Consider the following 13,106-nt stretch of genomic DNA (forward strand, 5'->3'; position numbering starts at 1 on the left):
TATAGCTAAATTAAAAATAAATGAACTATTTCCCAGAACACTAACTTCTGTGTGCAGCTGAATATCCTGCTCACTTTCACTCAACATCACATGGAAGAACATTTTTATGCTATTAAAAACTCTCTGAGAACATAAATTTTAATAGCTGTATTTTAATGATTCCCACTGTGTTGATGAGCCATAATTTATCTGAGCATTTAAGTTGTATATATAACTATTTACTTGTGCATTTCTTATAATTTAATGAAATCCCATGAACATAGTAGCTGTTTTATGGGAGGGGAGGGTCCTAGATCTAAAAGAATAATAAATGTGTGCTATGCTTTTCTCCTCTGGAAAACAAGAGTTACAAGGCATTTTGAGAGAGCAGCTGTAGCAACATACGGGCCTCAGGCAAGGTTTTTTTTTTTCAACTCTGAGTGTTCTTGTTACCCTCTTGTACTCTTGACAAACATCATAGAAGGATGGTTATGTTAAAAAAAAATCCCCAGGTTTTATAGCTTTAACTATACTGAGTAAGGGCTTCCAAGGTGGCTAAGTGGTAAAGAATCCACCTGTTAATGTAGAAGAGGCTTGCTCCTTGGAAGAAAAGCTATGACCAACCTAGACAGCATATTCAAAAGCAGAGACATTACTTTGCCAACAAAAGTCCATCTAGTCAAAGCTATGGTTTCTCCAGCAGTCATGTATGGATGTGAGAGTTGAACTATATGGAAAGCTGAGCACAGAAGAATTGATGCTTTTTAACTGTGGTGTTGGAGAAGACTCTTGAGAGTCCCTTTGACTGCAAGGAGATCCAACCAGTCCTCCCTAAAGGAAATCAGTCCTGAATATTCATTGGAAGGACTGATGCTGAAGCTGAAGCTCTAATACTTTGGCCAATTGATGCAAACAACTGACTCATTTGAAAGACCCTGATGTTGGGAAAGATTGAAGGCAGGAGGAGAAGGGGACGACAGAGGATGAGATGGTAGGATGGCACCACCAACTCGACAGACATGAGTTGGAGGAAGCTCTGGAAGTTGGTGATGGACAGGGAAGCCGGGCGTGCTGCAGTCCATGGGGTCGCAAAGAATCGGACACAATTGAGCGACTGAAATGAACTGAATGTAGAAGACACAGCTGTGACCCTTGGATTAGGAAGATCCCCTGCAAAAGGAAATAGCAACTCGATCCAGTATTCTTGCCTGGGACAGAAATCCTGTGGACAGAGGAGCCTGGCAGGCTACAGTCCATGGGGTTGAAAAACAGCCGGACACGATTTAGTCACTAAACAACAACATACTTAGTAAAATTAGGGCTTTTCAAACAAAGAGAGTATTTCGTGTTTTTGCTCCCAGTGATGGAGAAAACAATTACTGGGAAGAAAGTGAGTCAACGTGGGAAGAATCTTGACATTTTAAGAAAGAATTTCAGACATTTTAAGATCCTTTCGTAGTTAGAATTTTTAATTTTTTTTAAAATTCATAGCAAATAACCTATTTGCAAAGACAGTTTATGGAACTTATATTAACCCTTGAGAACCCTGTTTCTCTGGAATCTCTCTCAGCCATTTCCCTCCTTTAGCAGCAGCTTTGACCTATAGCCAAGAATCAGTGTTGATGGTTTTAGTATCTTTGAGGAGGATTTTGCCAATGTCGTAAGTTCTGTGGACTGTGTGACCCAGGAGGAGAGGGGTGGCTTGTGGGTTCCGTTTGTTTGCCCTCAGAAGGATGATCATAGCAGTGTCTGAGATCCTTACAAATCTTTCTGCTGCGATGCATGCCTGGCTGATGTGAATTAATCGTTCACGAAGGGCCTGTGGGGAGGAACCATTATCCACCCTAGTTCAGTCATTCTCTAGCTGCTGGTCCTCTGCTATGGAGGTGCACAAGCTCCATCTTGATGCAAGAAGCACTGGTCCTCAGCTCTAGGCTTTCTAGGTGGCTTAGTGGTAAAGAATCCACTTGACAATCCAGGAGATGCAGGATCGATCCCAGTGCTGGGAAGATCCCCTGCAGAAGGAAACGGCAACCCACTCCAGCATTCTTGCCTGGGAAATCCCATAGACAGAGGAGTCTGGCAGGCTAAAGCCCATGGGGCTGCCAAGCGTAGGACATGCCTGAGGGACTGAGCATGCGCATTCCCTCTTGAACGTGTCTCTTCGTGGCCCAACACACCCAGGATCTGATAAGTGCCCTAGAAACACAGGCCTTCCCGCCAAACCCTGCACCTATCCCTCGGGGTCCTCTCTGCTGGGTCACCTTCTGGAGGATTTACCGCAGATTGAACAATGATTTTGGTTTCCTCGTGGGAGCCCATGAGAAGCATGTCATGCTCGGGTTCTGTTGAGATTCCTGCAAGGAATGTGAAGATTTTCACTTTTTTTTTTTCTCTCTCATTGATATTCAAGAGAGGTTTGGGCTTCCAACTCAGGTGAGCCTCAGAAATGTCAAACACCAGTTGGCACTTGCCGTGGGTGCTTGCCATCTACCTCGACGACGGTTAAGTCATGAGCTGCTGCAGCTGGTGACCTCCAATACCCCTGGAGGGTTCAGGGTGGAGAGTAGAAATGAGGCCCTCTGTGCTCCGAGAAACTGGCAGGACAGGTCTTCAGGTAGTTAGATCTTCTCAGGAGCTGATTTTATGAGCCCAATTCTTATATCTCCTCATATCTAGAAAAGCACTGAAATCCTTCATGGTGACGACTATTTCTCGTGACTAAGAGAAGCTTCACAAGACCAGGAGAAACCTTCCACAAAAATATGTGCTTGGCTGCATGGACTCCCCCTTCACCAAAATCACATGCATATTGTCCATCCCCCTGCCTCTTTGGAGCAGTCTCTCAGAGCTGTCTGAGCTGCTGTCTCCCGGGCAGCAGTCCTCATATTGCCCCAAGTACAACTTCACTCCCAACTCTCAAATTGTGCGTTTTTAAAACGCTGACAGAAATAAGCTGTTTCCCAGCGTTTTACCTCCAATAAACTATTACATTACATATTCATCTACTTGATGCTATTTATTTTTTACCAGTAACCGTGCTGATCCCGGCGGCATTGCCGGGACAAATACTACGTCATTGATTTTTAACATCTGTTCACGTGAAATCTGGTATTCAATTTCACCAGGTCCTGTTCCCTGAGATACACTCCTGTGCCCTGGGGACAGCGCGCTCATGCCTGGGAGCAGCAGCAGTAGTTTCACACCTCGTGTGAGCATGCCTTTCTTTTCTGAACTGATGCATGCTTGCTTCACCACATGTAAATGATATCAAAATAAAGGAACAAAGAAATGTCCTCCCTCTTCCTCTCTGCTCTTTCACCCACCACCCTAGGCCCCAACTGCCCCTGCAGGACCTGCTAGGGTGCTCTGTTCTGGAAGGGTTTGTGCTCCTTGCAGTCATTGGCAGCTGTCCAGAGTTGCAGAAATCTAACATCCCTTTTCTCTTAGAAGCAAAACATGTTTCTTTCACAAATGTGGTAATCACTCACCGCAACCATGCATTTCTATATCTGACGGATGAACGTGGCTCAGCACATGTGTCCTCGGCAAGGACCCTGGGGACCAAGAGAAGGGTGGACCACACTCCTGAGGGCACCTGCCAGTGAAAGGGCCTTTGGAGGGTGGCTGAGTGGGGCAGTGGTCACTTGACAGAGTCCACCACGTGTCCTGGGCAAGGAGACTCGTGACTACATCCTGGACCTGGTCATGAATGGACCTTGTTTCTATTTAGTTACTAACCTGTGAGTCATGTGTTTCCTGGTGGCTCAGATGGTAATGAATCTGCCTGCATTGCGGGCGACCCAGTTTAAGTCCCTGGATTGGGAAGATTTCCTGGAGAAGGGCATGGCAACCCACTCTAGTATTCTTGCCTGGAGAATTCCATGGACAGAGGAGCCTGGCGGGCTACAGTCCATGGGATTGCAGAGTCAGACATGCCTGAGTGACTTTCACTTTCACTCTGTGGGACATCTGGTCACCCCCCAATCCCAGCTCTTCCAGAAATGACAGTGCTTGTCCCTGAGTCAGTGGCAGGCCCTGAGACCCAGTGGAGCCAGTCCTAGGTGGGAAGGAACTGGGTCACAGACTGCTGGGGGCATTTTGCTCCAGGACCTGGTGTTCATCCCTCAAAGGACCCAAGCGCACCAGGTCTGAGGCTTGTAACATAGTTTTTCCATGGAGTGCTTGCCTACTTGACCTGTTGAATGGAGTTTTATAAGAGGCCAGGTTTTAGGAGGTGTCACTCAAAGGTGACAAATTACGAATGTGAGACATGTTGCTTCTAAGGGAACTTTGCCTGCCTCCATGGAAGAAGCCTGTCTGTGGACTTAAACACAACCCCCTCTTTCATTAATAGGAACTACCTTTCCACATTTACCCAGAAGTCTACATACAGTGAAAAGTGAAGGTGTTAGTCACTCAGTCATGTACGCCTCTTTGTGACCCCTTAGCCTGCCAGGCTCCTCTGCCCATGGGATTCTCCAGGCAAGAATACTGGAGTGGGTTTCCATTCCCTTCTCCAGGGGATCTTCCTGACCCGACCCAGGGACTGTACCTGGGCCTCCTGCATTACAGGTGGATTCTCTACATACAGAAAGGATACTAAAAGGCAAAGGGAAGAACTGATGACTTATCATACATTAATTTTACATTAAGAAAGCTTTAAATGTGTAAAATACACATAACATAGTCATTTTTAAGTGTAAGTTTCAGTTGTGTTACAAACATTCACAATGCTGTGCAGTGATCACTGACATCCATCTTCAGAACTTTCTTATCTTCCCAAACTGAAGCTTCCCTGGTTAACCACTTACTCCCCATGCTCTGGCAACCACCATCTACTTTCTGTCTCTATGAATTTGACCCCTCCAGATGCCTCATGTAGGTGGAATCATGAAACTGGCTTCGTTCACTTAGAATAGTGCCCTCAAGGTTCATCCATGTTGTGGCCTGTGTCAGAATTTCCTTCTTTTCAATGCTGAGCAATATTTCATTATATCTAGAGACCATGTTTTGCTTATTCGTTCTTCTGCTGGTGGACACTTCAGTTGATTCCACTTTTTGGCCACTGTGAATAGTGCTGGTATGAACACAAGTGTGAAATTTTCTCTTGGAGACCCTGCTTTTAATTCTTTGGAGGCACATACCCAGAAATGGAATTGCTGGACCAACCTAGACAGCATATTAAAAAGCAGAGACATTACTTGATCAACAAAGGTCTGTCTAGTCACGACTATGGTTTTTCCAGTGGTCATGTATGGATGTGAGAGTTGGACTATAAAGAAAGCTGAGTGCCGAAGAATTGATGCTTGTGAACTGTGGTGTTGGAGAAGACTCTTGAGAGTCCCTTGGACTGCAAGGAGATCCAACCAGTCTATCCTAAAGGAGATCAATCCTGGGTGTTCATTGGAAGGACTGATGTTGAAGCTGAAACTCCAATACTTTGGCCACCTGATGCGAAGAGCTGACTCATTGGAAAAGACCCTGACGCTGGGAAGGATTGGGGGCAGGAGGAGAAGGGGGCGGCAGAGGATGAGATGGCTGGATGGCATCACCGACTCAATGGACATGGGTTTGGGTGGATTCTGGGAGTTGGTGATGGACAGGGAGCCCTGGTGTGCTGCAGTCCATGGGGTCACAAAGAGTTGGACATGACTGAGCGACTGAACTGAACAGTAGTTCTATTTTAATTTTTTAGGAACTTTTATATCGTTCTCCGAAGCGCCTGAACCAGTTTACATTCCCACCAACGGTGCACAGGGGTTCGTCCCTCCCTGTGCTCACCAGCACTTGCTGTTCTCTGTCTTTTGAGAAAGGACATGCAAATAGGCATAGGGTGATGTTTCACTGTGGTTTTAATTTGCATTTCCCTAATGATTAGTGATACTGAGCATCTTTTCATGTCTCATTGGTCAACAGATATATCTTCTCTGGAGAAACATCTGTTCAAGTCCTTTACCCATTTTTAACCAGGTTACTTTTCTTGTTGTTGGCTTGTTGGAGTTCTTTACATATTCTGGATACTAACTATCAAACATGTGATTTGCAAATGCTGTCTCCTATCCGATGAGCTGCCTTTTCTCGCTGTTGATTGTGTCCTCTGATACACAGAAGCTTAAAATTTTTTTTGATGTGGTCTTATTTATCTATTTTTTCTTTTTTTACCTATTATACATATTTAAGAAGTAAAACTTCTTTTGGTTGAAATAACAAGGGACCAGGTGGACGTGAGAAAGCATCTCATGTTGACAGAGTTCCCTGATGTTGCCTCGGTAACTGAGAAATTGCCCTCTGGTTGAGGAGGGGAAGCCCATGTCTGCTTCTGACTCTCTGAGGGAGGGGCAGCCTTCAACTAACATTCATTTCTCACCACAAAGTCCACAGGCGCAGCAATCATAATAGCCCTGGGCTTAGTGGTGGGACCTTCAAGGGGCAGGTGCCCACTTGTTTCAAAACCACAGGCACCTGGCCCACAGAGAACATGGCTCTGCTTGTTATGTATTATTTCCATACATCTGTGCACACCACACACACACACACATACACACATTCAGGCGGAGATTGTGTTCTTTTCTTTTTACGATGTAACTCTGACCAGATATTCCTGGCATTAATTATTATAAAAATTTTGAAAGTTGCATGTTCTACATTGTATATATCATGTTTCTATCAAAACGAAAATTCTATCCAAAACTGAAGTTCTGCTTCCAAGATTTATTTTAGTAAGCTGTCTGAGACAACTAGTTTTCCGTTCAGATCATAGAAGAAAGGTCCCCGCAGACACCCTGGGAGCTCTAGGTTCTGTCTTTGCTAGTGTTTCCTCTTTTCTCTGTCCTCCCTCCCTCCATGCTCTTTCTCTTCCAATGGCATCAGCTGCATGTTACGGTTCAAATCTGAATCTCCATCCTGCACGGCTCTCAATCTGCACTCAGATTTGAGGTGACTTAAATAGGCACTACTGGTAAGGAACCCGCCTGCTAATGCAGGAGACGTAAGAGATGTGGGTTCGATCCCTGGGTCAGGAAGATCCCCTCAAGGAGGAAATGGCAACACGCTTCAATATCCTTGCCTAGAAAATCCCATAGACAGAGGAGTCTATTGGGCCATGGTCCACAGGGTCAGAAAACCAGCCAATCTGATCACATGGACCACAGCCTTGTCTGACTCAATGAAATTAAGCCATGCTGTGTGGGGCCACCCAATACGGACTGGTCATGGTGGAGAGTTCTGACAAAAATGTGGTCCACTGGAAAAGGGCATGGCAAACCACTTCAGTATTCTTGCCTTGAGAACCCCATGAACAGTATGAAAAGGCAAAAACATAGGACACCAAAAGATGAACTCACCAGGTGGATAGGAGCCCAGTATGCTATTGGAGGTCAGTGGAGAAATAACTCCAGAAAGAATGAAGGGATGGAGCCAAAGCAAAAACTATATCCAGCTGTGGATGTGACTGTGATAGAAGCAAAGTCTGATGCTGTAAAGAGCAATATTGCATAGGAACCTGGAATGTTAGGTCCATGAATCAAGGCAAATTGGAAGTGGTCAAACAGGAGATGGCAAGAGTGAACGTCGACATTCTAGGAATCAGTGAACTAAGATGGACTGGAGTGGGTGAATTTAACTCAGATGACCATTATATCTACTACTGTGGGCAGGAATCCCTTAGAAGAAATGGAGTAGCCATCACGGTCAACAGAAGAGTCCGAAATGCAGTACTTGGATGCAATCTCAAAAATGACAGAATGATCTCTGTTCATTTCCAAGACAAACCATTCAATATCACAGTAATCCAAGTCTATGACCCAACCAGTAATGCTGAAGAAGCTGAAGTTGAATGGTTCTATGAAGACCTACAAGACCTTTTAGAATTAACACCCAAAAAAGATGTCCTTTTCATTATAGGGGACTGGAATGCAAAAGTAGGAAGTCAGGAAACACCTGGAGTAACAGGCAAATTTGGCCTTGGAGTACAGAATGAAGCAGGGCAAAGGCTAATAGAGTTTTGCCAAGAGAACACACCGGTAATAGCAAACACCCTCTTCCAACAACACAAGAGAAGACTCTACACATGGACATCACCAGATGGTTGACACCAAAATCAGATTGATTATATTCTTTGCAGCCTAAGACGGAAACTCTATACAGTCAGCAAAAACAAGACCGAGAGCTGACTGTGGCTCAGATCAGGAACTCCTTATTGCCAAATTCAGACTTAAATTGAAGAAAGTGGAGAAAACCACTAGACCATTCAGGTATGACCTAAATCAAATCCCTTATGATTATACAGTGGAAGTGACAAATAGATTTAAGGGACTAGATCTGATAGACAGAGTCCCTGATGAACTATGTATGGACAGAGGTTCGTGACATTGTACAGGAGACAGGGATCAAGACCATTCCCAAGGAAAAGAAATGCAAAAAAACAAAATGGCTGTCTGAGGAGGCCTTACAGATAGCTGGGAAGAGAAGAGAAGCGAAAAGCAAAGGAGAAAAGGAAAGATATTCCTATCTGAATGCAGAGTTCCAAGAATAGCAAGGAGAGGTAAGAAAGCCTTCCTCAGTGATCAATGCAAAGAAATAGAGGAAAACAATAGAATGGGAAAGACTAGAGATCTCTTCAAGAAAATTAGAGATACCAAGGGAACATTTCATGCAAAGATGGACTCAATAAAGGACAGAAATGGTATGGACCTAACAGAAGCAGAAGATATTAAGAAGAGGTGGCAAGAATACACAGAAGAACTGTACAAAAAAGACGTTCACGACCCAGATAACCAAGATGATGTGATCACTCACCTAGAGCCAGACATCCTGGAATGTGAAGTCAAGTGGACCTTAGGAAGCATCACTACGAACAAAGCTAGTGGAGGTGATGGAATTCCAGTTGAGCTATTTCAAATCCTAAAAGACGATGCTGTGAAAGTGCTGCACTCAATATGTCAGCAAATTTGGAAAACTCAGCAGTGGCCACAGGACTGGAAAAGGTCAGTTTTCATTCCAATCCCTAAGAAAGACAATGCCAAAAAATACTCAAACTACTGCACAATTGCACTCCTCTCACAGGCTAGTAAAGTAATGCTTAAAATTCTCCAAGCCAGGCTTCAGCAATACGTAAACCATGAAATTCCAGATGTTCAAGCTGGTTTTAGAAAAGGCAGAGGAACCAGAGATCAAATTGCCAACATCCGCTGGATCATCAAAAAAGGAAGAGAATTCCAGAAAAACATCTATCTCTGCTTTATTGACTATGCCAAAGCCTTTGACTGTGTGGATCACAATAAACTGTGGAAAATTCTGAAAGAGATGGGAATACCAGACCACCTGACCTGCCTCTTGAGAAATCTGTATACAGGTCAGGAAGCAACAGTTAGAACTGGACATGAAACAACAGACTGGTTCCAAATCAGGAAAGGAGTACGTCAAGGCTGTATATTGTCACCCTCCTTATTTAACTTATATGCAGAGTACATCATGAGAAATGCTGGGCTGGAGGAAGCACAAGCTTGAATCAAGATTGCTGGGAGAAATATCAATAATCTCAGATATGCAGATGATACCACCCTTATGGCAGAAAGTGAAGAAGAACTAAAGAGCCTCTTGATGAAAGTGAAAGAGGAGAGTGAAAAAGTTGGCTTAAAGCTCAACATTAAGAAAACTAAGATCATGGCATCCAGTCCCATCACTTCATTGCAAATAGATGGGGAAACAGTGGAAACGGTGTCAGGCTTTATTTTGGGGGGCTCCAAAATCACTGCAGATGGTGATTGCAGCCATGAAATTAAAAGATGATTGCTCCTTGGAAGGAAAGTTATGACCAACCTAGACAGCATATTAAAAAGCAGAGACATTACTTTGCCAACAAAGGTCCATCTAGTCAAGGCTATGGTTTTTCCAGTAGTCATGTATGGATGTTAGAGTTGGAGTGTAAAGAAAGCTGAACACTGAAGAATTGATGCTTTTGAACTGTGGTGTTGGAGAAGACTCTTGAGAGTCCCTTGGACTGCAAGGAGATCCAACCAGTCCATCCTAAAGGAGATCAGTCCTGAGTGTCCATTGGAAGGACTAACGTTGAAGCTGAAACTCCAATACTTTGGCCACCTGATGCGAAGAGGTGACTCATTTGAAATGACCCTGAAGCTGGGAAAGATTGAGGGCAGGAGAAGAAGGGGATGACAGAGGATGAGATGGTTGGATGGCATCACCGACTCAACAGACATGAGTTTGAGTAAACTCCGGGAGTTGGTGATGGATAGGGAGGCGTTGTATGCTGTGGTCCATGGGGTCGCAAAGAGTCGGACACGACTGAGTGACTAAACTGAACTGAACTGAACTGAACCATAGGGTCACAAGGAGTTAGACATGGCTGAAGTGATGGCACAAATAGCCAAAGAACTTGGCTGGCCCAAGCCACTGCAGCTCAGCACATCAAAATGAGCTTAGCATCCTTCCTTCATCCTAGGTGCTCCTCTTCCATTGATTCATAGTTTTGTAGGTGGCACAATATGCCTCTGGGGGCTTCACTGGGATTTAACTGTTCAATAGAGTCCTCATCCACCACTTTAAAAGGTGCCACTTCTGGAAAGTCAAAGCGATTTCTAGAAAATTAATTGCATCTGCCCTCCCAATCACCATTCCCAAATTATGACCTCTTTCCTAATAGATGAAAGTGAAAATCGCTTAGTCATATCAGACTATTTGCGACCTCATGGACTATACAGTCCATGGGAATCTCTAGGCTGGAATACTGGAGTGGGTAGCCTTTTTCTTCTCTGGTGGATCTGCCCAACCCGGGGATCGAAGCAGGTCTCCGGCAGCGCAGGTGGATTCTTTCCCAGCTGAGCCACAAGGGAAGCCTCATAGCTTCCTAATAAATAGTCCACTTGTTTCTCTGCCTCTGGCTTCTCTTTCTCCTCTGTCTCTCCCACCATCATAAGCACAACCAGCAGCTTACTAAGACCCCAGTATGTAGCTCCGATTTTATCACTGAGCTGAAAACATCCAGCTGCCTTTCATCCCTCCCCAAGAAAGGCTCAAACCCCTTTTATCTGGTTGTCAGTGCCCCGCTCAGATGAAAAATGGAGGAGATAAAGTAACCTCCTCTCCTCACGGGGCTGGTGTGAAAACAAGCTGGTGTGACGTGAGGGTGTCAAAAAGTCTGAACCAAAATGCAAAAGTATAACCGGACCACTGTACCATACACCTGAAACGACCACATCATCGTAAAGCAACTGTACTCCAATTGTTTAAAAAGTCGGCGGAAATTCCCAGCAGGCTCCTCGTCCCACAGCGTCAGCTCTGCCGCGTTTGCTTGTCTTTGGAATACACAAAAACGCTTTCCAGTTAATGTTCAAGCAAATCAGAAAACAAAACCGAAAAGGCAGTGGGCAAGCCAGTGAGAGGACCTCAGCTGTGCTTTAGGAAATGCAGGGGTGAGAAGGGCGTAGGGGTGTTTGGGAGGCAAGAGACCTGAGCGAGGCAGCAGATTCAATTAGCCAGACCCGTGGTCGGCCAGCCAGCTGCTTGGCTGAGGTTTTTTTCTCCCTTCCTGCTTTAAAGGGCTTCCCTGGAGGTTCAGCCGGTAAAGAATCTGCCTGCAATGCAGGAGACCCAGGTTTGATCCCTTGGTTGGGATGATCCCCTGGAGAAGGGAATGGCTACCTACTCCAGTATTCTTGCCTGGAGGATCCCATAGACAGAGGAGCCTGGCTGGTTACAGTCCATGGGGTCAGAAAGAGTCGGACACAACTGAGCGACGAACACATTCATTTTCCTGCTTTGAAATCACGCTCTTTGAAACTATATACCCAGGAGTTACTCTCTGCAGAGCAGAAGGACCGATTTTGTCTATTTAGCCAAGCAGGGGGCTAAGTTGAGGGTGACCGGGCTATTTGCTCTGTAAGGAAGAAAGGATGCAATGCTTTAGTAGTTTGACCACATTTCTTACTTCTCCTCTTTCCATTTGATCAGTTGCCTTATGTCCTGGAAGTGCATGAGTTGTAAGAAAGCCGAACGAGCCTTGTGTTCATTAAGGAATGCCACCTTTACTAGTTCTTGTGTTAAAACAATCATGAAGTGCATGGGCTGCCACAGAAATATCATGTAGAAGCAACTGCTTATGGGTTACAGGGCAGTAACATTTCTTGCATTTCCCATGTCTGTTATATTATTTATTTCATCATTTTCTAGGAGTTCTAAAGCAATTGTTTCCTGGAATTTATGCAGCTTTAAGATTCTTGGTACAGATATGCTTTACTGGCTAAGGAATGGAGTCATGCAATTCTCCAAAGCCAGTGGCCAGAAGTTGAAATAATAGCCAGTAAGTGCAACTCCCTAAAGAACAGAAATACTATGCACACACCCTTGGTAACTGATGTAATGGATTTTGAAAGTGATAAAATTTTTAAAAATATTGGGAAGTTTTGCAATCACCCATGCCTTAAGCCATGTACTTGATATCTATTAATATTTGGCCACAGGTATTGTTAACAAATCTTTTGACCCTGTCATTCTGAAATCTATGTTGTCAGAGCTGTAGTTTCCACTGAGAAGGTTGGCCAGTGGGATCCAGATTTTTCAGATAAAGTCCACCTCATCCATCCATTGACACATTCACTGAACAAACACTTTCTGAACCCTCAATACTGAGAAAGCCCCCAAAATGGTGATTCTTTTTTTTTTTAGAGGAATATGTGGTAATTAAGTGTCAAATGCAACTGCTTGGCAAAAATTATTGGCTCACTTTGCTCTGAAGAAATAGAGCACATGTCTGGGAATTACAGAGGACTCGGGGCAGAGAGTGTGGGGGAGATTAGGTCTCAGTCGTGGATATAAGCAGTCCAGCTCTCGACCTGGGACTTATAGAATGTGTTTCTCTTTACGATCAATCTCTCAGTTTTGTCTGACTCTTTGCAACCCCAGGACTGCAGCACGTCAGGCTCTTCTGTACATGGAATTAATTCTTCAGGCAAGAACACTGGAGTGTGTTGCCATTTCCTTCTCCAGGGACTCTTTCCAACCCAGGGATTGAACCGGCATCTCTTGTGCCTTCTGCACTGGCGGGCAGATTCTTTACCACTGAGCCACCAGGAGAGGCCAGACTAGATTATGCAAGGCATTGTGACCTC

At 44.6% G+C, this 13,106-nt stretch overlaps 1 long non-coding RNA gene across 1 annotated transcript in view; it reads right to left on the bottom strand.

The window, feature by feature from the left end:
* The window catches only part of LOC145506446 (uncharacterized), a 51,887-nt gene that overhangs the window by 36,513 nt on the left and 2,268 nt on the right, over positions 1-13,106 (bottom strand). The window lies entirely within an intron of this gene.

Source organism: Giraffa tippelskirchi, chromosome 5 (assembly GCF_054371585.1).
Source record: "Giraffa tippelskirchi isolate mGirTip1 chromosome 5, T2T-mGirTip1v1.2.pri, whole genome shotgun sequence".
NCBI lineage: Eukaryota > Metazoa > Chordata > Mammalia > Artiodactyla > Giraffidae > Giraffa > Giraffa tippelskirchi.